Source organism: Balaenoptera ricei, chromosome 2, assembly GCF_028023285.1.
Source record: "Balaenoptera ricei isolate mBalRic1 chromosome 2, mBalRic1.hap2, whole genome shotgun sequence".
In the NCBI taxonomy this organism is placed as follows: domain Eukaryota; kingdom Metazoa; phylum Chordata; class Mammalia; order Artiodactyla; family Balaenopteridae; genus Balaenoptera; species Balaenoptera ricei.
Genome location: NC_082640.1, coordinates 61,114,463 through 61,140,803, shown reverse-complemented (window position 1 = coordinate 61,140,803; position 26,341 = coordinate 61,114,463). Strand labels below are relative to the sequence as shown.

At 37.8% G+C, this 26,341-nt stretch overlaps 1 protein-coding gene across 10 annotated transcripts in view; it reads left to right on the top strand.

Moving 5' to 3' along the window:
* Positions 1–26,341, top strand: part of PEAK1 (pseudopodium enriched atypical kinase 1) — a 298,094-nt gene that overhangs the window by 98,818 nt on the left and 172,935 nt on the right. Inside the window, exon 1 of one of the 10 annotated variants that reach the window (XM_059912711.1) lies at positions 18,658–18,719. The exons of the other annotated variants lie outside the window; for them this stretch is intronic. The gene's annotated coding sequence lies outside the window, so the exon portion shown is untranslated. Of the gene's footprint in view, positions 1–18,657; positions 18,720–26,341 lie in introns of those variants that run through there. 10 annotated transcript variants of the gene reach the window in all.

Here is a 26,341-nt window from a genome sequence, read left to right as displayed (position 1 = left end):
CATTTTGTAATAGAGGCGGATGTGGCCTGGTGGGGCTCCTCCAGTTGGACGCGTGGAGGCCACCGTGGGGGCGCCACCAGGAGTAGAGGGAGGCAGGAGGCACTGGCATTTGCCCTCTTGAGGTCAGGGAGGAGAGGAAATGGCCCTGGAGGTGATAATGCAGCTGCCTGCATGTCTGGCCTGCCAGTTCCTACCAAGCTCTCCCCAAGGCCAGGCTGCATGCCTACTTGGACAGGCGGGCCAGTTGGGGCTGCCCCGATAGGATCCAGGATTTGACATATACCACTCCCCATGGCCCCTTCACTCTAGTATAGGGAACGTTTGGTGCCCCGGCCTGGAGCCCAAGATGCCAGCCTCTGCCCGCCCACCCACATGCCAGGCATATGGTATTAGATGGTGCAAGCCCCTCGCTTGGCTGCCATCCAGGTCCCTGTGCCCTCCCAGGATGTAACGGGGTGGAGCTGGTGCCCAGCCCTTATACATGAGCATTAGCGTGAGATCCTTAGCGGGGCGGCTAGAGGTCCTGCTCTAATATTCAGGCTCTGGGTGGCCCTGCCAGCAGAAAGTGCAGTGAGAGATGGATCTTGGCCTTCTCCTCGGGGCCGACGGGTGAGCTGGGTGACCCGGGGACAGGCTGAGGGCTGTGTCCTGCGGAGCTCCAGAGCCCTCGCCACGGCTGGCCACTGGCCAGGCCCAGGCCTTAAAGCAGCAGCGAACCTCTCCCCAACCCCGACCTTTGCAACCTAACAGCAACAGCAGTCTCCGTGGGTTTCAGTCCATGGAGGTCTCAGCAACTGAAGTATATGAACACTGCCATTAAGGTAGCAGCTTCAACCAGCTTCAGTCTCTCTGTTCAAGTTTCAAAAATTGGTACAGCTTAGGACTTCCCTGGTGGTGCAGTGGTTAAGAATCCGCCTGCCAATGCAGGGGACACGGGTTCGAGCCCTGGTCTGGGAACATTCCACATGCCGCAGAGCAGCTAAGCCCGTGCGCCACAACTACTGAGCCTGCACTCTAGAGCCCGCGAGCCACAGCTACTGAGCCCATGTGCCACAACTACTGAAGCCCGTGTGCCTAGAGCCCGTGCTTCGCGACAGAGAAGCCACTGCAATGAGAAGCCTGCGCATCGCAACAAAGAGTAGCCCCCGCTCGCTGCAACTAGAGAAAGCCTGCACACAGCAACAAACACCCAGCGCAGCCAAAAAATAAATTAATTAATTAATTAAAAAAAAATTGGTACAGCTCAGATCAGTTGTCTACTTCTAGGAGGTGGCCAGAGGTCAGGTTTAAGTTGCAAGGACATTGCACATCATTACTTCAGGTCCACTTCTGTGGTTGGGGCTATTCTCAAAGAAGGGCAATTGTTGTGAGTTGGGAATTAACCTGATTGGTATTCACTACCTTGCCCTTTCTTGTCAGAACAGAGAATAACATTTGTTTTGGTGGAGGTTAACAGGAACATTGAGACCTGACCTCAAGAACAAAGAATCTGACACCAAGAAGTTTGCAACAACTAACCATACACCTCCCTCACCTTTCCTATAAAAGGGCTTTGCTGAAAGCTTTCGGGGAGTTTGGGGTATTTTTTAAGGCATGAGCCATCCGTCTCTTTGCATGGCTCTGCAATAAACCTTTCTGTGCTCCAAAACTCTGATGTTTTGGTATTGTTTGGCCTCACTGTGCGTTGGACACTCGGACTTGTGCTCAGTAACGATTTCTCCCCACACCACTGGCAAAGGAATCTTTCCAAAAGGCATATAAAATCTTGTTTCTGTCTTCAGTAAAATCATGTTTAGCTTTGTATAGTCTCTAGTATAAAATTCAAATTTTTTTCTCTTGAAAGCCCTTTGGGATCTGACTTTGCTTGGCTCTGCAATTCATCTTATGGCAGTGTCCCCACACACAAACCACCCCACAGGACATACCACCCCCCAACTTCATCCCAAACATGTAACAAGTTCTGTCTTTAGTTTTCTTTGTCCTTATTTATCTCAGAACATTCCTTCAGCCAGGAATTCTTATTACCCTCCATGCCTTTAGTTTTTTAAGACTCAGAGCTGGTGTTTCAGAAGACCTTCCCTAATTCTCTCCCATCCTTCTCAAAGACCCCTGTACTCAACCTCTGTTATCCCATAACTGGCTGTTATATTCGAAATACCTCTTGAATTCATCTACTTTCCATCTCCATTACCATCACTTTGTTTGTTCTAGACCACCATCATCATAACCTATTTAAATGGTCTCTCTGCTCAGCTTTGGTAATTTGTAAAAGTACATTCACTTCTTCAGGATATCTCCACCCAACTCTTGGTCAGAGTCCTTTGTTATGTGTTTCACTTACTCTGCCTTTTGCATCAACTTGTAGAATTGAGCAAGGTGGAGAGCATATAGCTGCATTTAATTTTCAACAATGATTATAGCTCCTTTCTTTAAAAGTAGCTTTTCTGCATCCACCCTTCTAGAAACCTTCATTCCTTCTGTACAAACTACTCATTTCACTCATCCCATTAGATTCGTGTCCTGTCTGGACTTCATGATCAATTCCTTAAATATGGCTCTTGTCAGAACTCTAGATTCTTTTGCTTAAAACCTTTTTTACAGACCAACCCATTTTTCTCTCCAATTTTTTAGTTTCAGTTTACTTTGTTTTTCATGTTTTGGTAAGAAACTCATAGAGAAAGTTAGCAATTGTTTGCTTTGTTCAGAAAAGTTCTGAGTAATATAAGCTCTGCTTAAATGGGTACTATGAACAAGGTAGGAACATTAAAAGGAATGATTCAGGGCCAGCATTCTGACTGACCCTCAGGCCCAAACTTTACTTTGTGTGATTTCATGAACTGCTGTCAGACATTCAGATTTGATCATAATTTAAACATATATAGCAAAATCGTAGACTCAAGAGTTGAAAGAGGTTTTAGGGATCATTGCGTTTTATTTTATTTTTAAAAAATATTTATTTATTTATTTATTTGGTTGCTCTGGGTCTTAGTTACGGCAGGCAGGCTCCTTAGTTGCGGCACGTGGGCTCCTTAGTTGTGGCATGCATGTGAGATCTAATTCCCTGACCAGGGATCAAACCCAGGCCCCCTGCATTGGGAGTGTGGAGTCTTATTCACTGTGCCACCAGGGAAGTCCCGATCATTTAGTTTTAGACCAACCACCTCTCTATACAATGTCATTTGGTTTCTGAGTGTTCTCTATCACTCATATATAAGAGATTGTCTTTTATACAAGGAACTGAAACTTGCCTCAGTTTTTATCCACCAGCTTTAATTCTTAGCAATGTTTGTGTTATGACAACTCATGTATTTGAAGACACCCATCATGTCCTCCATAAGTTGTTTTTCTCCAGGAAGACTAGCCCCAGTTCCTCATATATCATGGCTTAAAGTTCTTTTATCATCTTATTTGAATTTATAAAATTTTTATTTTTGAATGTTTTAGATTATTTACTACTCTATCTCCTTTCCATTAGTGTAAATAATAAAGGTGATTGCAAATAAAACAAGTTGATAGGTATTTATGGCAAATGCAAATTATACAAAGGCAAATTAGTTGAGAGAACCTATGATATACAATTGGGTGTTTAGCTTACAGATCAGAAAAAGTTCTTTACCCAAACTTTTTTTGGTGGGTTAAATAGGGGGTAGAGGCAGAGAACATTTGAGTGATAGAAACTGGTATAGGTGATGATTTATCTGATGTATGATCACTTCTTTCACTTTATTACACCATTACATTTGCATAGCACCATCATTTTCAATCTGTGATCAGTTGCTCAATTTCATAAATACAGTATATCCAACATTTTGCCATGCAGGACATATAGACTGTTTTTTTTCTAGAGCTGTAAAGGTGGGGTTTTTGTTTGTTTGTTTGTTTCCCTTGCTGAAAAACTCACTTTCTATCATGAATTATAACTTGTGGCAGCCTTAACATGTCATTCCTCCTGTCTGTGCAGAAGTACAGATTTATCAGCTGCTGCCTGAATTAGGAGAGTCGAAAGTAGTGGTGGCAGCTGAACTTCCTGTGAACTGTTCAGCCCTGAGGATAATTCGTCAGGGATTTCTAAGGTTTCTCTTTTAACTTTTCCTTTATCTTACTCTGGGATAAAAACCCCACAGATGAGAGAAGACACATTCATCTTTGGTAATGACACAAACTTGTGCCTTTCTGATCTTTTGCCACTCAAGTGCTAAGATATTTATATCAAATGAAAATTATAAAATGACTTTATAACTAATTATTTTATTTCCAACAAAAATTGGGAAAGGAACATTCTCCTTCTTTTATGTGATGTTTGTGGTTTTACTTGTACCCCTAAACTCAAACATTTCAAGTGTAATTGATACCTTTCTAAAGTGTAGCTTTTTCTGGATGATTTGTTTCGTTTTAATTTTGTTTTTTAAACAGTAAAACTTTTGTATCATATCATCTTGTTGACCAGGCTTTGAGCAGAAGTTTCAGTATTAATAACAGCTCCTCCAGTAATTTAGCTTTTTTTTTCCTTCTCCCTCATTCTAATATTTGTTGAAAAGTGTATGATCAGAAAAGGTCCTTGTGTACCATAAACAAGCATTTAATTAAGGGGTAATGCCTGTGGTACCAGGGTATGTGAAGTGAAACAGAGATGCTTAATCAGCCACAAAAGCTATTTACCGCTTCATAAACCTCAGTGCTCAGTGTCATAAATATTATTACTGTTCTAGGATGTCAGAAAAGCAGTGAAATATCAAAACTGATTTTTTCTCTACTGTTAAAGTAGGGAAGGTTTTCCTCTTAGAACTTTGTAATGAAGCTAATATTTGAGAAAAGCATACATACTTGAAATTTTTAAGAAGGGACTTAAATACAAATGAGGGATATGTTGAAAATGAAGCAGGAAGAAAAAGGTTTAATGTCTATTTAAAGTCTGAAATTATACTGAGGAACAAGTCACATAATATTGCCATGTATTTCTTGACCACCTACTGTGGGGCCTGGGCTAATAGATGGTTTCCTTATGTTATCTTTAATGTTTATAGCAATTCTGTAAACTAAGTTGGTTCCAATTTTAGAATGAAGACACAGAGGCTCATAGCCATTGTCACACAGGTGTGTCTCATTATACCTGCACTCTCCATTACTTCATACTGTTTTTCAGATGAAAGCTTATGTTAAAATAGTCATTTTTTCATATTAATTCTGCTGAATACCCAATAGTATACCTGAAAAGTTGAGCTGTGCTGTGTTAATTCATAAATTTTTAACCTTTTATTTGTTCCATGTTCAACATTATTAAGCAGCTAGTATTTTCCTAACACTTGATAAGTATTATGAGGGCTGTACCAAGTAAGAAGACCCAGTTTTCCCCCCTCAGAGTTTAGAAACGGATAAATATTTCAGCCTTATACACACACAATTTCAAAGTGGAATCAAAGAGAGCAAGGTTCTTTTTTTTCAGTATTTTGTGACTGTTAGCTAGACCCCTCCAAATTATCCCCCTTCTGCTGAGATGGGAAAGTACACACAAAAGCTAAAATAGGCAGTCCAATGGACATCTGTATGATCAGCTCACAAGGATGAGTGAGGAAGGAGCTCATAGTCTGGTTAAAATGCTTTGATAGAGGGGAAATCGTGTGCAGTGAGAACCTAAAGAGGTGGTTAGCGTAAGACCTCAAGCAGGAGAGGTTTTACAGAAAAATTGTCATTTGAACCTAGACAAAGGAAACCTGGTTAGTACAGAATCTAAGGGAAGGCTTTTGTTAGGATTCTCATGTTTTATTAACCCAAATGTTTATATCTACCAGTTGCTTATACTACTCTTACTTTGTGATCTACTATGATTCTGTAGATCTTTTATTCCAGTAATGTTTTCAAAAGGACCCTACATTCTTTGTGAAAATGTCAGCAATAGAAATTAAAAACTTTGGATTGTTGATGTTTAAGAAAATTTACCAGTCATCGTTTCCAGTTCCCTCATATTGCACACAAAGAAGCCAAGGCCCAAATAAGCTGTGATGTGCTTAATGTCAGATACTGTAAGCATCAGACCTGGGACTTGGCTTGGCTTATAGTCATAGTTTCTGTCCTGAAGCTCTTGTTGAAAAATGCGTGAAGGTTAGTAGTGGTTTAATACTTTAAAATAGTTTATATTTCTTTTTATTGTTTTTCTTCATTGGCTTAGGGAGAGAAGTAATTGAAGAGATATGAAGTAATGGAAATATTTACGATGGAATATGGACAATAATTTGTTTAGGTAAAGCATGTGGAACCTTTACTTCAGAAAGTTCGTATTTCTGAAGTGGAGTCATTTAATTTCTGAAGATGTTTATGTACATGCTATCTTTACAGTGTATAATATAGTGTGAAGATGGTGAATTGACTAAAAAGCCTTATCGTGTGAGGTAATAGTGGCAATAGAACTTGTAAGCTCAGATTTATTCATACATTCTTCCTTTAACTGGCCTTTTAACTGAAGTAAAATTGATGGGAAAAGCATGAAGTTATAGAGAGTTTGGAACTGGGTTGCCTTTGGTTGACTGTGATTATCATAATGTATTTCACCCTTGAAACTGAGCCCTGGATGACAGAGGAAGGCAGCTGAGACATAAGAAAATGCCAGAGAGACAAAATAACCTTCAGCTAGTCTATAAAAGAATGATTAAGCAGTTCGAAATGTAAATGCCAAATTCTATCACAGAGCCATTTCCTGGGATTTTAAATGGTCATAGCTGTTCTTTTTCTGAATCTGCAAATGCACTTCAATTCTGAATGGCATAAGAAAGTATTCGGGGTCTACCGTCAGCTTTCTTCTAGTGCCTTACCCAGGAGATAGAATGTGTTCGGATAGAGCCAAATAATTTCTGAAAAACAATGCAAATGATGTAAGAGCAAAAAGATAAAAGGTGTCCTCAGAATTTCCATAGTTAAGTCCAAGGGAGGGTTTAGACTTTGGAAGTATTTAAGAGGTCTTATTGACTCCATCACTTATGCCTTTAAACTCTTCCTGACTAGTTATTCCTTCTCCTTCACTTTTCTTAAAAATACTCAAAATAAATTCAAGACCAAAAAGGGAAAATGGCTGAGCAAAAATGCACATGTTAACTGCAGTTACAATTAGAACAAAGCAGGTGGTGTCATATGTCTTTGCTCATCTATTATACTAGCATATATCTTTGCTAGTGAAAATAATCTACAGTGTATATAAAAAATTTTAAATCCCTTTCATGTTCTAAAATTCTTACAAAGACCCTCATCTATTACACAGTTCTAAGTCCTTCCATTTTTCATTTTATTCTGCTCTATCAGTTATATTAATTTCCAGAAAACACTACATTAATTATCAATTTCTTTGTCTTTTAGTGGGCCCTCATTATATACATAATTGAGCCTGAATTCTGCTTCTAACTGCCTTTCCTACCGCTCTTTAAGAATCTTCCCCTCTGGCCAGTTTTGTTTATTTAATATCCTTCAACTCTGCTATGTGCACTCTAAATTGTTCCATGCTCCAAATAAAATTTTGTCAAGTGACTTAATTTCTCTGGAATTTAGTTTCTTCACCCTTATAAAAAGGATAATGGATTTAATGACCCTTATACTTGTTTAGTGATTTCTAGTTTGTATACAATTTTTCCACATATTGTCATTTCATCTTTACAGTAACCCTTTCAAGTAATGAGCACAGGAATTATACACACGTACAAATAAGAAGCCCCCAAGTCCAAGTAGGTTAAGTGATTTGTATGACAGTTCTCAAATTTTTAGTCTCAGAAAATACCATTTACAATAGACCCCCCTGAAATGAAATACTTAGATGTAACTCTAAGAAAATATAAACAGATCTATAAGTGGAAAACTATAAAACGTTGTTTTAAAAAAAACAAATCAAAGAAGATCTAAATAAATGGAGAAATATTCTGTGTTCATGTGTTGTGTGTTCATTGAGCCTTCTGTGTTGGAAGGCTCAATATTATTAAAATGTCAAATTTTTCCAGTTCAATCTATAGATACAACATGACCCCAGTCAAAACCCTACCAAGCTATTTTGTAGATATCAACATTCTGATTCTAAAGTTTTAATTGGAAACAAAAGACCTAGGGTAGCTAACACAGTACTGAAAATGAACAGAGTTGGAGTACTCACACCACCTGATTTCAAGACTTAATGTTAGGCTACAGTAATCAAGACAATGGTATGGGCAAAAGAATAGACACACAGATTAATAGAGCAGAAAGGGAGTACAAAATAAATCTGCACAATGTAGTCAACCGATTTTTGACAAAAGAGCAAAGGCAGTTCGGTGGAGAAAGGATAGTCTTTTCAATAAATGGTGCTGGAACAATTGGATATCCCTATGAAAAAGAAGTGAACTCAGACACAGACCTTACAATTTACACAATAATTAACTCAGAATGGATCATAGACCTAAATGTAAAATGCAAAACTGAAACAGTTATTAAAGAAAACATAGGAGAAAATCTATACGACCTTGGGTTTGGCAATGAGTTTTAAAATACATTAGTAACACAATCCATGCAAGAAAAAAGTGGATAAGGGGCTTAGTTAAAATAGAAAACTGTTCAATGCAAGACATTAGTAAGACAATGAAAAGCCACAGATGGGGAGAAAATATTTGCAAAACACATCTGATAAAGAACTTGTATCCAAAATACATGAAGAAGTCTTAAAACTCAACAGTAAGAAAATAATCAACCCAATTTAAAAATGAGCAAAAGTTTTGAAGAGACACCTCATCAAAGAAGATATACAGATGGCAAATAAGTGTATAAAAAGATGTTCAGCACCATGTCATTAGTGAATTGCAAGTTGAAACGATAGTGAGATACCATTACATACCTGTTAGAATGGCTAAAATCCAAAACACTGACAAGACCAGATTATGGCAAGGATGTGGAACAATTAGAACTTTCATGCATTGCTAGTGGGAATGCAAAATGGTACAGCCACTTTGGAAAACAGTTTGACAATTTCTTACAAAACTAAAATGTGGCTTACCATCCAAATCAGCAAGCATGCTTCCAGGTACTTACCCAACTAATTTGAAAACTTATATCCACCAAACCTGCACACAGACATTTATAGCAGCTTTATTCATAATCTCCCCAAACTGGAAGCAGCCAAGATATCCTTCAGTAGGTGAATGGATAAACGCCCATACAATGGAATATTATTCAGTGATAAAAAGAATAAAGCTATTAGACCATGAAAAGACATGAATGAATCTTAAATATTGCCCAGTTACAGAAGCCAGTCTGAAAATGCCACATACTATGTGAGTCCAGTTATATGACATTCTGGAAAAAAGCAAAAAAATAGAGTCAGTAAAAAGATCGGTAGTTGCCAGGAGCCTGGGGGAGCAGGGAGTTAGGGGAAGGTGAAGCACAGGGGCTTTTTTAGGGTACTAAAACTATTTTGTATTATACTGTAATGGTGAATATAAGACATTAAGCATTTGCCAAAATCTATAGAACTTTATGACAGAAAGAGTGGACCTTAACACAGGGGTCCCCAACCCCCGGGCCATGGGCCGGTAGCAGTCCGTGGCCTGTTAGGAACCAGGCTGCACAGCAGGAGGTGAGCCGTGGGCAAGCGAGAGACGCTTCATCTGTATTCACAGCCTCTCCCCATGCTCGCATTACTGCCTCAGGTCTGCCTCCTGTCAGATCAGCGGCCGCATTAGGTTCTCATAGGAGCGCAAACCCTGCTGTGAACTGCGCATGCGAGGGATCTAGGTTGTGTGCTCCTTATGAGAATCTAATGCTTTGATGATCTGAGGTGGAGCTGAGGAAGTGATGCTAGCGCTGGGGAGCGGCTGCAAATACAGATTATCATTTACAGAGGGGTTTGACTGCACAGAGACCATAATAAATCAGTTGCAGACCCATGTCAAAACCCTATCAGTGAGTGACAAGTGGCAATTAAGCTGCATCTGGTGGCAGGCTTTATAGTGGCAAGTGAGTTGATGCAACTGTACAGCTGCATCTGGTAGCAGGCTTTAAGTCAGAATCTGACACTTATTTTAGTCCGTGCATGGCCCGCCCATTATTTTATTTACCACTTCTCTCCGCACCTCTTTCCCGCACTGCGCACTTGTCTCAGTCACAGTTTTGGTAAGCCCACAAGCTAACCCTAGCCAAAATGAGTAAAAAACAAACGTTGCTGGAGAGCTTCTTTGAAAAGGGGGAAAGACCCAGTGATGAGACAGCAGAAGACTCTAAGACTGTCAACAAAAGGAAAGCTGCATTTGAAAGAAAGTACCAAGAGTCCTACCTAAATTATGGGTTCATTGCAACAGGTGATTCACATTCTCCAAGACTGCTTTGTATAATATGTGGCGACCGACTATCCAACAAAGCCATGAAACCTTCAAAACTGCTCACCTATCTCAGCTTTCAAAAGAGTTTGAGCATTGCTTCCCAACCACAAAAGACCCCTGAACTGGGAAGGAATGGATCCGCAAGCCATCTGTGAATAAGCCGGGTGAATCGACTTTGTCCGTGCTAGAAGAGGATCATCAACTGCTTGAGATCGCAAATGACAGTGGCCTTAAAAGTATGTTTGAGACAATTTCAAATCTCCATACGTTCTGGATTAAAGTCAAGGCGGAATATCCTGACATTGCCATAAAAGCACTGAAAAGCCTGCTTCCATTTCCGACATCCTATCTTTGTGAAGCAGGGTTTTCTGCAGTGACAGCAACCAAAACGAGATTACAGAGTAAACTGGACATAAGCAACACACTTCGGGTATCACTGTCCTCTGTGACCCCCAGATGGGACCATCTAGTTGCAGGAAAATAAGCTCAGGGCTCCCACTGATTCTGTATTATGTTGCGTTGTATGATTATTTCATTATATATTCAATGTAATAATAATAGAAATAAAGTGCACAATAAATGTAATGCGCTTGAGTCATCCCGAAACCATCCCCCACCCCACCCCACCCCCAGTCTGTGGAAAAATTGTCTTCCACCAAACTGGTGCCAAAAAAGGTTGGAGACTTCTACCTTAACATATAGAAATCTTTTAAACCTCATTTAAAACCTCAGGGATTCCAGGATGAAATATAAAATGTGACAAGAGACTCTAAATATATTACAAATAAATGAAACAATCTTACTGAAGGGTGTGGCAGAATAAGGTGCTGACCTAAGTAATTTTGGAAATGAGTGGAATCTATAAGACTAAAAGGCAAAAGGAACTGTATACAAAAGGACTGTACTCTAGTTGATAAAGTTGTATCCCATAGGGGGCAGGGTATGGGGTAAGAATTCTGAAACTAGTATACGTGTATTGGTGGAAGTCAGGTTTCTCACTGTTGTAGTATACAGGTAAGCAAGGAGAAGAGACTAGAATCATCCATGTGGTAATGGAGTAGAGCTGGAGACAGTATGAATTCATGTTAGCTTAATATAGATACAGGTGATTACATATAGAAATGTTTATATAGGCATACCTTGTTTATTGCATTTCACAGGTATTGCTTTTTATACAAATTGAAGGTTTGTGGCAACCCTGCATAAAACAAGTCTGTGGGTGCCATTTTTCCAACAGCATTTGCTCATTTTGTGTCCCTCTGGTACATTTTGGTAATTCTCAATATATTTCAAATCCTCCACCAGCAAAAAGATAATGACTCACTGAAGGTTCAGATGATGGTTAGCATTTTTTGGCAATAAAGTATTTTTAAAATTAAGGTATGTACATCGTTTTTTTTAGATACAATGCTTTTGTGCATTTAATAGACTACAGTGTAGTGTAAACATAACTTTTATGTGCACTGGAAAACAAAAAAATTTGTGACTGTTGTGATATTTGCTTTATTGCAGTGGTCTGGAACTGAACCTACAATATCTGAGGTATGCCTGTAGATATATGTCTATGTATACATATATACATAGACATAGATCTACATCTAATTGCTCTGTCAGCTGAGAGGGCCTAGAAGCAATGAAACCCCAGTAGCAGTGACCACACCTAGTGTGCAAATTTTGGTTTCTAATACCATTCTCCAATAAGAGGAATCAGGGCTTCTTGGAGAAGTGGCTGATTCTTGCAGTTGGGCAGGAAATAAATATACAAGATGAGTCTGGAGCATCTTGCAGTGCCAAAAAATAAAATAAAACATGATAACAGGACTATGCCAAAGGGACAAAAGAGCCAACTGAAAGATCTCCTAATGACCAAAGCTATAACAGTTTGAGCAACAAAATAAATAAAGTAATATTAGGTTAAAACCCTAAGTATAAAGTAAATATCGATGAGTCCATACTGATATAAACAAATGATTGATGTTGACTTTGGAGGAAAATAAGCAAATCTCCCATGTAGAAGAATTTCAAATAATTTATTTAGCTACCCCATCCTCAACGAAGTGAGACATAACTCCCCAACTCCTTAAGTTGAGCTGCTTATAGTGACTTTTCTCCAAAGAGCACAGTATGAAAAGGGTAACGATATAGTGCCGAAACCTGACAAACTCTAGTGCCAGGTGATTGAGGTCAACATCAACAATGATAAGTCTTGTTGATAGTATGTGCCCCTGGTATGATATCATACACGTGACACTTTATCTGTATGGTTTTCCTCCCTCAAATGCATTATCCCAGTCTAACCATGAGAAAGCAAATCACAGTTCTACAGAATATCTGACAAGTGATCCTCAAAACTGTAGACTTCATTGTAGTAGGTTGAATGGTGATGCCCCTCAAAAGATGTGTCCATGTCCTAACCTCCAGAACCTATGAATGTGACTTTATTTGGAAAAAGAGTCTTTGCAGATGTATTTAAGGTAAGGACTTTAAAATGAGATCATCCCAGATTATCTGGGTGGATTGTAAATCAAATGGTGTGTCCTTCTAAGACACAGAAAAAAAAGACACACATAGACACAGAGAAGACAGAGGCAGAGATTGGAGTGAGTCAGCCACAAACCAAGGGATGCCTTTAAGCTACCAGAAGGTAGAAGAGGCATGGAATGATTTTTCCTGAAGGCCTTCAGAGAGTGTGACCCTGAGAGCTTGATTTCAGGCTTATGGCCTCAAAAACTGTAAGAGAATAAATTTCTCTTTTTTTAAGACGTCAAGTTTATGGTAATTTTTTACAGCAGTCACAGGAAACTAATACAGTCATTAAAGACAAGAAAAGTTTGAGCAACTGTCACAACCAGGAGTAGCCTAAGGAGATGTAACTACTAAACGTAATACGTTATCTTGGATGGGATCCTGAAACAGAAAATGGATGTTGGAGGAAAACTGAGGACATCTGAATAAAGTATGGACTTTAGTTAATAATATTTATATGGGTTCATTAATTTTGACAAGTGTATCATACTAATATAGGATGTTAATAAGGAAACTGGGTGGAGGACACATGGGAACTCTCTACCATCTTCACAATTTGTCTACACATCTAAAGCTGTTCTAAAATAAAAGATGTATTAAGAAAAGGAAGAGGTACCTTTCCAGGGAATAAAATGAACCCAGAATATTCTACTCCCAGAGCAAGTGTTTCCTTACTGTTGTAATTATGAGCTGGGGGAAGTTTGCCTATTAACAGGACTCCTCTATTTCTTAAACAGAGCATGTAGTCAGCCTTGCCATTCAAGGCAGATGAGGCCACTGGGGAGACAGACCTATCCAGCTACAGAGGGAATCAGTGCAAGTCACCCATTCTAAACAAAGTAGCCCTTTGGCTTTCTTATTGCTGTCCTTCTTTTCTTCCTGAATAATTCAGTCTAGAAGTCATCAGACAGGGCCTGAGAAGGTACGTGTTTGTGCTAGGGCTACTTGGAGAAATGGCTGATTCTAGGGCTAGGGTAGAGAAAGAACATGACAAGATATGCTGGACACATCATCCTGTACCAGAAAGTAAGGAATTGCTCACAGAATGAGGGGTTGTATCTAAAGGAAATGGAAGTCACCTTGAAGCAGCACCTGCTGGCCAATTTTTGAACATATTGAGCCTCAAAATAATACTCATTATCACATTATAGCCTGTTGAATAAAATAGAAATTTGTAGTGATGGAGTAAATTAATGGAGAGAAGAAAATGAATTACGGAATTAGAAAAATCACAATTTGGGAACTGGTATAGTATAATCAGTTTGTTCAGTACTTCTACCAAAAATGCATAACCTAAGTCTAACCATGAGGAAACATCAGAGAATTCCAAAAGGAGAGACTGTCTATAAGATACCTGGCCTATAACTTTCAAATTTTTAAAGTTTATGAAAGTCAAGGAAAAAGTTAAGAACTATTCCAGACTTAGACAATACAGAAACATGAAAATTAAATGCAACTCATGATACTAGATCTGATCCCTTTGCTACAAAAGACATTAATGCAATCTAAATGTCCATCAACAGAGGAATGGATAAAGAAGATGTGGTACATATATAAAATGGAATATTACTCAGCCATAAAAAGGAACGAAATTGGGTCATTTGTAGAGACATGGATGGACCTAGAGACTATCATACAGGGTGAAGTAAGTCGGAAAGAGAAAAAAAAAATCTTATATTAACACATATATATGGAATCTGAAAAAAATGGTATAGACGATCTTATTTACAAAGCAGAAATAGAGACACAGACATAGAGAACAAACATATGGATACCAAGGGGGAAGAGGGGGTATGAATTGGGAGATTGAGATTGACATATATACACTGTTGATACTATGTATAAAATAGATAACTGATGAGAACCTACTGTATAGCACAGGGAACTCTACTCAGTGCTCTGTGGTGACCTAAATGAGAAGGAAATCCAAAAAAGAGGGGATATATGTATACGTATAGCTGATTCACTTTGCTGTACAGTATAAACTAACAAAATACTGTAAAGCAACTATACTCCAAAATTAAAAAAAAAAGACATTAATGGGATGATTGGTGAAACTTCAGTAGGGAAGATAGATTACAAGGTGGTAACATATCGTTAATTTGTTGATTTTGATGATTGTATCATGGATATTTGGGAGAATGTCTTTATTGGAGGAATTATAAACCTGAGTTTTCAGGGATGATGGGACATAATGTCAGCAACTCTCAAATGGTTCAGGAAAAAAAAGTTCTTCATACTGTTCTTGAAATTTTCTGAAATTTAAAAAAAATTGTCTTTAAAAACTTTTGATAAGAGACAATGTGGGTTAAGAGGATGAGAGGAGGAATTTATTCAGAATAACTCTGATCAATTAAAGATTTCCAGACCTAGAGGAAAATTGCAGACATTAAAGGAAATACTAAGGTGATCAAGTATCAGTTCTAGAAGTAAGAGCTCATGGAGAGAATTTTTTGTAAGAAAAAAAATTTATAAATTGCCTTGGAAACTTTATATTGAATGCATTTTGGTGGTTAAAGCTTTTCATTGGCCTTCCTCATTACCAAGGGTGGGAGTGGAAGTTTAGCTTCCTGCTGGGTCCTGCTGGCACAGGGGTTAGGAAAGGAGGGGAATCGAGGTGCCACCTAGTACCACTTTGTGCTGTCGTGTTCTGCCTAGGTGCTGTCCAGAAGGATGGAAGTTTAACTTCCAGTGGGCCCTGCTAAAACCAGGGAAACAGAGAGGAGGGACAGTTTTTTGAAGGTATGGAAAAAACATTGACTGAGGAGAAGCTACCAGTGATGAGGAAAAGAATGAAATTTTGAGGTAGAATTGATAGAATAATTTGGACTATACCATTCTGCTATCCTAAACCATGATCCTTGATATCTGAGGCATGTGGTTTCCTATTACGCAGTTTGAATTAAGAGTTTTAAGAAAGAATAATTTTTAAATGACCATTTAATCCATTATATTCCACCCAGCAATCAGCCTAGGTAAGAAATATCATACGGGACAATTACTGGGTCTCCTTAAAGTTGGAATTAAAGATAACAAAAGAAACCATAGGACTTTTTCCATTAATAATAAAAATGGTCAGAGGGCAAATTTCTGTGACTTGACCTGAAATACTGTGATTTTTATTCCCCCAAAATTGCTGAAAATGTTTGTTCTCTCTTATGTTGCTAGTTCAATATGTAATCAACATGTAAACCAACAATATATCTTTGTTCCATATTTGTCTAGTTTAAAATGCTAGAATCTCTGACAGCAGTACAGTTGTTAGACTATTTTAAAATGGCTGAGTTTTCCTAAAAACTTTAAATTGAAAACCTAAAATGTAATAAAAATAGCTACCTCCTTGGAAACCATGTTAACAGTACCTTAAAATTTTAAAAATATAGTGCTTATGTTCTTTGGATGATTGAAGTCCCTGGAGTATAGTAGGTTCAATAAATGTTGCTGTGAAATGAATGTTGAATAATCTAAAAAGATTGAAAAAGATTGGCATTAATTTCTCATTGAGAAAGAAGAAACGTCTTACCCATATTATTCAGTTCTTGTTTTCTACTCAGTAAAGAATTTGGGATGTGATATAAATGGAAGGTATTCATGTTTATCTTGAATTGAAATCACGTAGAGGGAAAAAACCTAATCATTAAACAGCAAGATCAATTTCATTTTCTTTGCCACAATTTTTTAAAATGTAGCATACAGCATAGCTGCAGTGATACTGCCCATTTTCAAAGAGACTTTTAAAATCTATTACCATTTAAAAACCTCTGGGACGTCCCTGGTGGCTCAGTGGTTAAGAATCCACCTGCCAGTGCAGGGGACACGGGTTCGAGCCCTCTGGGAGGATCCCACATGCCACGGAGCAACTAAGCCCGTGTGCCACAACTACTGAGCCTGCGCTCTAGAGCCTGCAAGGCACAACTACTGAGCCTGCGTGCCACAACTACTGAAGCCGGCACACCTAGAGCCCGTGCTCCGCAACAAGAGAAGCCACCGCAATGAGAAGCCCGCGCACCACAATGAAGAGTAGCCCCCGCTCGCCTCAACTAGAGAAAAGCCACGCGCAGCAACGAAGACCCAACACAACCAAAAAAAAAAAAAAAGAATAAATAAAATAAATTTTAAAAAATATTTGAAAACCTATGTTACTAAATCTACTGTGCTGCCAGTGGCTGGTGGCAAACTAGAGTGATTGACGTGGTATATTGACTAGTTTACTTTCTTAGGTCGTAGGGGAAATCCTTTCCAGCTCATACTTTTTTTTATGTTGTTATATCCCTGTGGCTGCCAGAAAAATAGAAAATTCTGCCTGTTTATAGCAGAATTCCTTCTTTTCAAGCAGTTTTCTTTTTCCTCAAGCTATCCTCATCCTCCCCAGCCCTACCCCAAGCCAATATTATGAGAAGATTGGTATATTTGAGCTTGTAAGATCTGAAATCTCTCTGCAGTCGGCTCATCCAGGTGCACAAATATCTTGGTTATAGGAAATGACAGTCATGTCATGTAATAATTTCCTGTAGGAGCTGAAATATAGCAAAATAGGACAGTGTGAAATGTAAGGAAGAATATGGCAGAGAAGTTTTTCTGTTTTACAAGGGAAAGACTCCTTTATCTTAGGACAATCATCGAAGTACCCAAAGGAAACGAGGCAGCAAGTACTCTTAAGCTAAATTTTCTTCGAGGATTCTTTGTGATTTTCAGCTAGATTACCTGCTTTAAATATCCTGCAGTAGTCCTGGTTTGTAATTAAGATATTGGTAAGCAAAATTTTTGTGCAAAACTCCAGAGGGAACCTATAATCTGTCATAAATTTTGTTTTTATTTAAAGGCGTAGATGAAAAAAGAAAGGGTAACTTTTAAAAATTAGTATTTCTTAATAAATCAGCAACTATAGGGTTTTTAAAAATATCTGAACTAAAGAGCCATTTTTTCCTTTAATAATCTAAATTCAGTCCATTTGTTTTCCTTACAAATATTAATTATCTGGAACTTAGCATAGGCAGAAAAATAAGGGTTAGGAGTAACTGAAATTTTTAGTATACCTGTTTTATTAATGCTACTGGTTATTTGTTTATCCATTACAATTTACAAAGCATATATTCTTAGAACCCACTGACTTATGTAGTTTGTAAAGCAGTATCACTGGGACTTTTGAGGTAAAAACGTAGCACATTTCTTCTTTTTTCATCCTATCCTCAGATTTCATGTGCCTACAGATTTTAAAGAGTTGTTGAGACATCTTATTGCACTAAGAGAATCCCGCGAGAAATATTTTCACCTGCTTGACTGGGACTATTGACAGAGTGATTGAATTTCTCCAAGGAGGCTGAGCTCGTATGTTAGCTGAAGTGACACATGCTTTAGGGACACAGCAGTCACAGGTGTTAGTAACACATTCCTTTCTGTTCTTGTAAAAAGAAGTTTATAAGAACATTTTTTATTTGCAGCTTAGAGTGAGTTTGAAATTAGAATTTTTACTTCACTTACCATTTGAAGCAGTGAAAATGTTGATTTTAAGTAGCTTCTGTGAAATATGTGCTTTTTCCTGTGAATGGCAGAAGTATACTTCCCCATAACATCCATCAAGTCAGCTGCTCCAAGGAGCATTCACATTCTGTGTATACCCTGAGAATTTTAACAGACGCAAGTCATACTAAACTCTTCCAAATTCAATTTGATATCCTAACTGGGAATGACAGTGGAACACAGTCTGGAACTTTCAGATCTGCAATTTTTACAGCTGATTTCTTCTGATTAAGGCCAATTTTGTCTATTTTAGACTAGGCTGGAATTTTGATCTTGATGTCAGAATATGACAGTGATTATCTCCTGAGGCATTCTCTCTGCTGCAGTTCCTGGTGCTTTGGTCCAAAGTTCAAGGTGTGTGTATGTGTGTGTCCATTCCTTCTTCCCTTCTCTTTTTCCCTCCCTGCGTTCCTTTCTTCCTTCCTTCTTCCCTCCCTCCCTTCCTCTTCACTTCCTTCCTTCCTTCCTTCCTTCCTCTCTTCCTTCCTTTTTTATACTGTTTTCTCCTTCCTGATGACATTTATATTTTCCTTGTTCCCCAGTGGCCCATTTACTCCTCCCTCTCCCCCATCCTCACCCTCCTTTTAATTTTTTCCATTTTTTAAATTGAGCTAAAATACATTTAGCATAAAATGTACCATCTTAACCATTTTAGGTATAAAGTTAGTATTAAATACATTCATAATGTTGATGAACCATCACCACCACCCATCTCTGTAACTCTTTTCATCTTGTAAAACTGAAACTCTATACCCAGTAAACAACTCCCCATTCACCTTCCCCCACCCAGCCCCTGGCAACCATCATTCTGCTTTCCAACTCTATGATTTTGACTACTTTAAGTACCTTATATAACTGGAATCATACAGTATTTTTCTTTTTGTGACTGGCTTATTTCACTTAGCATAATGTCTTCAAGATTCATCCATGTTGTAGCATGTTGCAGAATACCCTTCCTTTTTAAGACTGAATGATATTCCATTGTATGTATATACCTCATTTTGTTTACGCATTTACCTGTCAATGGACACTTAGGTTGCTTTCTCATTTTTTTCTTTTGTGAGTAGTGTTGCTATGAATGTGGGTATACAAATATCTCTTCAAGACCTTACTTTCAATTCTTTCGGGTATGTACCCAGAAGTGGAATTGCTGGATAATATTCTATTTTAATTTTTCTGGAACCACTGTACTGTTTTCCACAGCAGCTTGTATCATTTTAAGTTCCCACCAATAGTGCACAAGGGTTCCATTTTCTCCACATCCTCACCAGCACTTGTTACTTTCTTTTTTTTTTTAATAGTAGCCATCCTAATGGATGTGAAGTGGTATCTCATTGTAGTTTTGATTGATTTTCATTTCCTGGATAAACAGTGATGTTAAACTTCTTTAAACTTCTTTTCATGTGTTTACTGGTCATTTATATGGCATCTTTGGAGAAATGTCATTTCGAGTCCTTAGCCCATTTTTGAACTGGGTTGTTTGGTTTTATGTTGTTGAGCTTTAGGAGTTCTCTATATATTCTGGATATTAATCCTTTATCAGATATATGATATGCAAATATGTAGATACTTTCTCCCACTCTGAGAGTTGTCTTTTTACTCTGTGGATAGTGTCTTTTGATGCACAAAGTTTAAAAATTTTCATGAAGTCCAATTTGTTTATTTTTTCTTTGGTTGCCTGTGCTTTTGGTGTTATATCAAGAAATCATTGCAAAATCCAATGTTATGAAGCTTTTGCCTTATCTTTTCTTCTATGAGTTTTATAGTTTTAGGTTTTACATTTAGGTCTTTGGTCCATTTTGAGTTCATTTTTGTATATGGTGTTAGGTAAGGGTCCAACATCATTCTTTGTCATGTGGATATCCAGTTTTCCTAGCACCATTTGTTGAAAAGATTGTCCTTTCCCCATTGAATCGTCTTGGCACCCTTGTCAAAAATCATTTGACCATATATACAAAGGTTTATATCTGGGCTCTTTATTGTGTTCCATTGATTTTTTTTTTTTCACACACACACACACACACACACACACACTGTATTTTATTTTTACAAGAGATAGACTGACATCAAGCATTGTACATGGATGACCACAACAAAAGCAACAATGATTGCAATTACCAAACTCCATTGTTCTTTTTGTCTTGTTTTAATGCTAGTACCATACTAGCATTGTAATAAATTTTAAAACCAGGAAGTATAAGTCCTCTAGCTTTGTTCTTCTTTTTCAAGATTGTTTTGGCTCTTCAGAGTCCCTTAAGATCTCAAATGAATTTTAGGATGACTTTTTCTATTTCTGCAAAAAATGTCAGAGATGTTGATAAGGATTGCATTGAATCTATAGATTGCTTTTTGGGTTTTTTTTTGTTTGTTTGTTTGTAATAAATTTATTTATTTATTTATTTTTGGCTGCATTGGGTCTTCGTTGCTGCGCGGGGGCTTTTCTCTAGTTGTGGCGAGCAGGGGCTATTCTTCATTGCGGTGCACGGGTTTCATTTTGCAGTGGCTTCTCTTGTTGCGGAGCATGGGCTCTAGGTGCACGGGCTTTGGTAGTTGTGGTACGTGGGCTCAGTAGTTGTGGCTCACGGGCTCTAGAGCGCAGGCTCAGTAGTTTTGGTGCACGGGCTTAGTTGTTCCAAGGCATGTGGAGTCTTCCTGGACCAGGGCTCGAACCTGGGTCCCCTGCATTGGCAGGGGGATTCTTAACCACTGCACCACCAGGGAAGTCCCAGATTGCTTTTTGGATGTCCATTCTAACACAACTAACTTTTCCAATCCATTAAGATGGAATGTGTTTCCATTTATTTAGTTATTCCTTAATTTTTTTTTTTTTTTTTTTTTCTTGCTAAATTCTGAACTCTTTTATTAAATTTTATTTATTTATTTATTTATTTGTTTATGGCTGGGTTGGGTCTTCGTTTGTGTGCCAGGGCTTTCTCTAGTTGTGGCGAGCGGGGGCCACTCTTCATCGCGGTGCGCGGGCCTCTCACCATCGCGGCCTCTCTTGTTGCAGAGCACAGGCTCCAGATGCGCAGGCTCAGTAATTGTGGCTCACGGGCCTAGTTGCTCCGCGGCATGTGGGATCCTCCCAGACCAGGGCTCGAACCCGTATCCCCTGCATTAGCAGGCAGATTCTCAACCACTGCGCCACCAGGGAAGCCCTAGTTATTCCTTAATTTTGTTCAATAATGTTTTTTGTAGTTTTCAGTGTACAAGTGTTTCATCTCTTTGGTTAATTCCTAAGTATTTTATTCCTTTTGATGTTATCATAAATGGAATTGTTTTTGTATTTTTCTTTTCAGATTGTTCATTGTCAGTTTATAGAAATGCAACTGATTTTTGTGTTGCCTTTTATTTCTCTTTCTTTCCTAAATTACTCTAGCTAGAACTTCCAGTACTGTGTTGAATAGAAGTGGCAAAAGCTGGTATCCTTCACTTATTCCTGATCTTAGAGGAAAAACTTTCAGTTTTTCACCATTGAATATGATGTTCCCTGTGGGTTTTTTTATATATGGCTTTTGTTATGTTGAAGTTAATTTCCTTCCATTTTTAGTTTGTTAAGTGTTTTTATCATGAAAGGGTGTTGAGTTCTGTCAAATGCTTTTTCTGCATCAGTTGAGATGATCATATGGTTTTTTCCCTTCATTCTATTAATGTGATGTGTTACATCAATCAGTTGTCATATGTTGAACCATCCTTGCGTTTTAGGAATAAATTCCACTTGGTCATGATGTATCATCCGATTAATATGAACTTGGTTTGCTATTTTGTGGACGATTTTTGCTTCAGTGTTCTTAAGAGATATTGGTGTGTGGTTTTCTTTTTTGTAGTGTCTTTGTCTGGCTTTGGTATCAGGGTACTGCTGGCCTCATAGAATGAGTTAGGAAATATTCCCTCCTCTTCAATTTTTGGGAAAAGTTTGAGAAGGACTAGTATTAGTTATTCATTAAATGTTTGGTAGATTTCAGCAGTGAAGCCATCAGGCACAGGGCTTGTCTTTTGGGAGAAATTTTAAATTACTGATTCAATCTCCATACTAGTTATAGGTCTACTCATATTTTCTATTTCTTTGTGATTCAGTCTTGGTAGGTTTTGTGTTTCTAGGAATTTGTCCATTTCAGGTAGGTTATCCAATTTGTTTGCATACAAATGTTCGTAGTACTCTTATAATCCCTTTTATTTCTGTGGAATTGGTACTAATGTCCCCACTTCCATTTCTGATTTTAGTAATTTGAGTCTTCTCTCTTTTTTTCTTTGTTCATCTAGCTAAATGTTTGTCAGTTTTGTTGATCTTTTTAAAGAAGCAACTTTTGGGTTCATTGATTTTTCTCTGTTCTTCTTCTCTACTTCATTTATCTCTGCTCTAATCTTTATTACTTCCTTCTTTCTGCTAGATTTGGGTTAAGTTTGTTCTTCTTTTCCTAGTTCCTTAAGTTGTAAAGTTAAGTTGTTAATTTGAGATCTTTTCTGTTTTTTAATGTAAGCATTTATAGCTATAAAATTTCCCTGCATTCCATAAGTTTGGGTATGTTTTGCTTTCATTTTCATTCATCCCTAAGGATTTTGTAATTTCCCATGTGATTTCTTCTTTGATCCATTGGTTGTTGAAAAGTGTGTTGTTTAATTTCCACAAATTTGTGGATTTTCCAGTTTCACTTTTGTTGTTGGTTTCTAACTTCATCTTGTTGTGGTCAGAAAAGATATTTTGTATGATATTTATCTTCCTAAGTCTGTTGAGACTTAATTTGTGGCCTAAAATATGGTCTGTCCTGGAAAATGTCCCATGTACACTTGAGAAGAATGTGTATGTGTATTCTGTTGTTGGGTAGAGTGTTCTGTATTTGTCTGTTAGATCTAGTTGGTTTATTATGTTAAATCCTCTGTTTCCTTTCTTCCGTCTGGTCGTTCTGTCCATTATTGTGAGTGGGATATTGAAGTTTCCAATTATTATTGTAGAATTGTCTATTTCACCTTTCAATTTTGTCAATTTTTGCTTCATATATTTTGATGGTCTATCAATAGGTGGGTTAACATTCATAATTGTTATATCTTCTTGCTGTATTGAACCTTTTATTAATATATGATATCCTCTTTTTTAATGAGAGAAAATGAGTATTTTAAAGAACAATGAATCTTTAAGTTAATATATTTCCTCCTCCATTTGCAAAGTTAAATATTTTAAATAGTTCCTCATTGTAAACACATCACTTATAACTTTTATTTTTACAAACATTGACAAATAATTTATTGCTTATATCAGGTACTTCTAAATTCTTATTGGAGAAGTATTCACTGTTGAAGTTTTAGCTGATAAAGCTATGTATGCACATAAAACAGGAAGAGAAACCTTGTGTTTCTCCCTGTTTAAAAACAAGAATCAAAGTAGTTGAAACTGGGTAGTTACAGCTGTAAAACATAAACTCATTCTTACCATTCTAACATTTTGGTCTCTTACTGAAATAGATGTTCCTCCTGTGGGCGTAACTGTACAGTAAGAAGTCTGATCCACTCTTAGAATTTTTCAGTTCTGTTTATGACCTAATGATGCTTTATGCAGTGCTCTGCTGGAATTTACTGGCCTATGTCTTGATGCAGTTTTTTTGTAGTAAGATGAGTCAGTTTCCAGTATTAAATAGTTCCATGGTAACCTACACAGAGAATAGTTTCTGCTTAAATGAATCAGGAAATGGTAAGCCTTTAATAATAAGGTTAAGGTATTTGAATGTTTGAGAAGTGAGAGTTAATTAAACAGACTTGACAGAAGACTGTTTTTCTTCAAAGCAGCTGTTGTCTCTAAATCCAATAAAAGTGAAGATGCATCAGTTCTTACTATAATATTCTGTGGAGACTTTATTGATTTAGAACTGTCATTTTTCTCTTCTTTTATATTGGCCTCTTTTTTGTTATATATACGCAATGCTTATTTTAATATAACATTCTTACATATGAGGAAATATACAGCTTAATAAAGACCTGGAAAACAGGCCACTGAGATTATCATTTATCAGAAATAGTTCTGACCACCAGTGTTGCCTGTATGTATGAACTATAAGGTCACCTTGAGGGGTATTCTTTATCAGCTCAGTCAGGGTTATTAAAGCCAGAGGAAAATTAGTATTCAATGTTTCTACTGTTTTAAGTCTCACTTGCCTTAACTTAGAAGTGCTTTAGGACCTTGGCATACTTTAATACTGTTCATATTTACTTATTTATTTATTTATTTTTTTGCTGTGTTGGGTCTTCGTTTCTGTGCGAGGGCTTTCTCTAGTTGCGGCAGGTGGGGGCCACTCTTCATCGCGGTGCGCGGGCCTCTCAGTATCGCGGCCTCTCTTGTTGCGGAGCATAGGCTCCAGACGCGCAGGCTCAGTAGTTGTGGCTCACGGGCCTAGTTGCTCCGCGGCATGTGGGATCTTCCCAGACCAGGGCTCGAACCCGTGTCCCCTGCATTGGCAGGCAGATTCTCAACCACTGTGCCACCAGGGAAGCCCTGTTCATATTTACTGGTAGTAATTATTAATTGATGAATTGGGATTTGATGTCATCTGTTCTGTGTTAACCAGTTTATTTTGTTTTTCATATCCTGCTTTGCAAATTGTGTGTATTATATAATTGCATTGAGACACCAATTTTATTTCATACAGCATTCTTTCTTTAATAGGTGTAAATGTAAGGTACAGTTATTAGTTTACTTCCCTATAGTCATGAAAGAACTGGGGCAAGTCCAGAATCTCATCTACCCATGGACTAATGCCCAGCATCCATACCAGATATTGATAGTGTTTTAAGTTTCAGTTGATATTATTGGTGTGCCAGATGGTATATAACTCTATGCATACTACATAAGAACTGTAAGTTTCCTCTCAAGACTTAACAGAACCATTATTTTTACAATGCATGTGTTTATAGTGTTTTATATATTTTAGTGTGCATTCATATTATTTACGTTTACTTTATCCTCAGAGCAACCCTGGGAAATAAACATCAATTTTTAGGTAAACTGAGGTTCATCAAGATTCAGTGTTTTGCTTGGACAAAAATTCAGGTCTCTTGACTTACTAATCCTCTGTTTGGTACTCTACGGAGAGAGCAATAATTGTAAAATATTTCATGATTATAGATGTCAAACTACTGTAATAGTAGTAATCCCTTATTTGTATAGCACTGGTAATTTTTAGAGCACCTTTTATTATATTATTTAACAAAAAGAAAATTAGGAAAGCAGAGTTTGTGTTATGATACTTGCCACTGTTTCCTTTATTAGACTCATACATTCATTAATTACAGAGAACCTCTATGTGCTAGGTACTGGATTGGTTGCTAAAATAAAATTGTCTCTGCCCTCAAGGAGATCAGGCCATTAAGGCACTGTTGGACAGCCATAGACAATGTGATATAAGCTGAGTTTGCTGAGGGCACCGAAAAAAGCTTTTGTTTTTTCTATTGAAGAGGTAAAGGTGTGACTGACACTGTCCTTTTTCTTGCCTTGAATGCAGAGGTAATGCCTGCATGTATAGCAAACAACTTTGAAGCAGCAAATCAACACAATTAATGGAGCAAAAAGATAGAAAGAGCCTTGGTCTTTGATGACCTTCTTGAGCCTCTATACCAACCCTTGACTACCTATCTCTGGACTTCTTATGTGGGGGGAAAAAATTAGTACCCTATTTGTTTAAGCCACACATAAGTCAGGTTTTCGATTACTTGTAGACAAATTCTCTCCCTCCCTCCCTCCCTCCCTCCCACCTTCCCTTCTTCCCTCCCTCTTCCTCCCCCCACCCCCGCCCTCAATTTTTTAGCTTTCCTTTAATGGACATTTAACATACACTATGGTACACAGTGGTATAATGAATCCCCATCACCACCTAACTATAATAGTAATTGGCCAACCTTGTGCATTCTCGCACTTTCTCTGTTAATAATTAGAACTTAACTTAAGGAATTCTGTGATAGAAGTATGTGAAAATACTGTGGAAGAACAG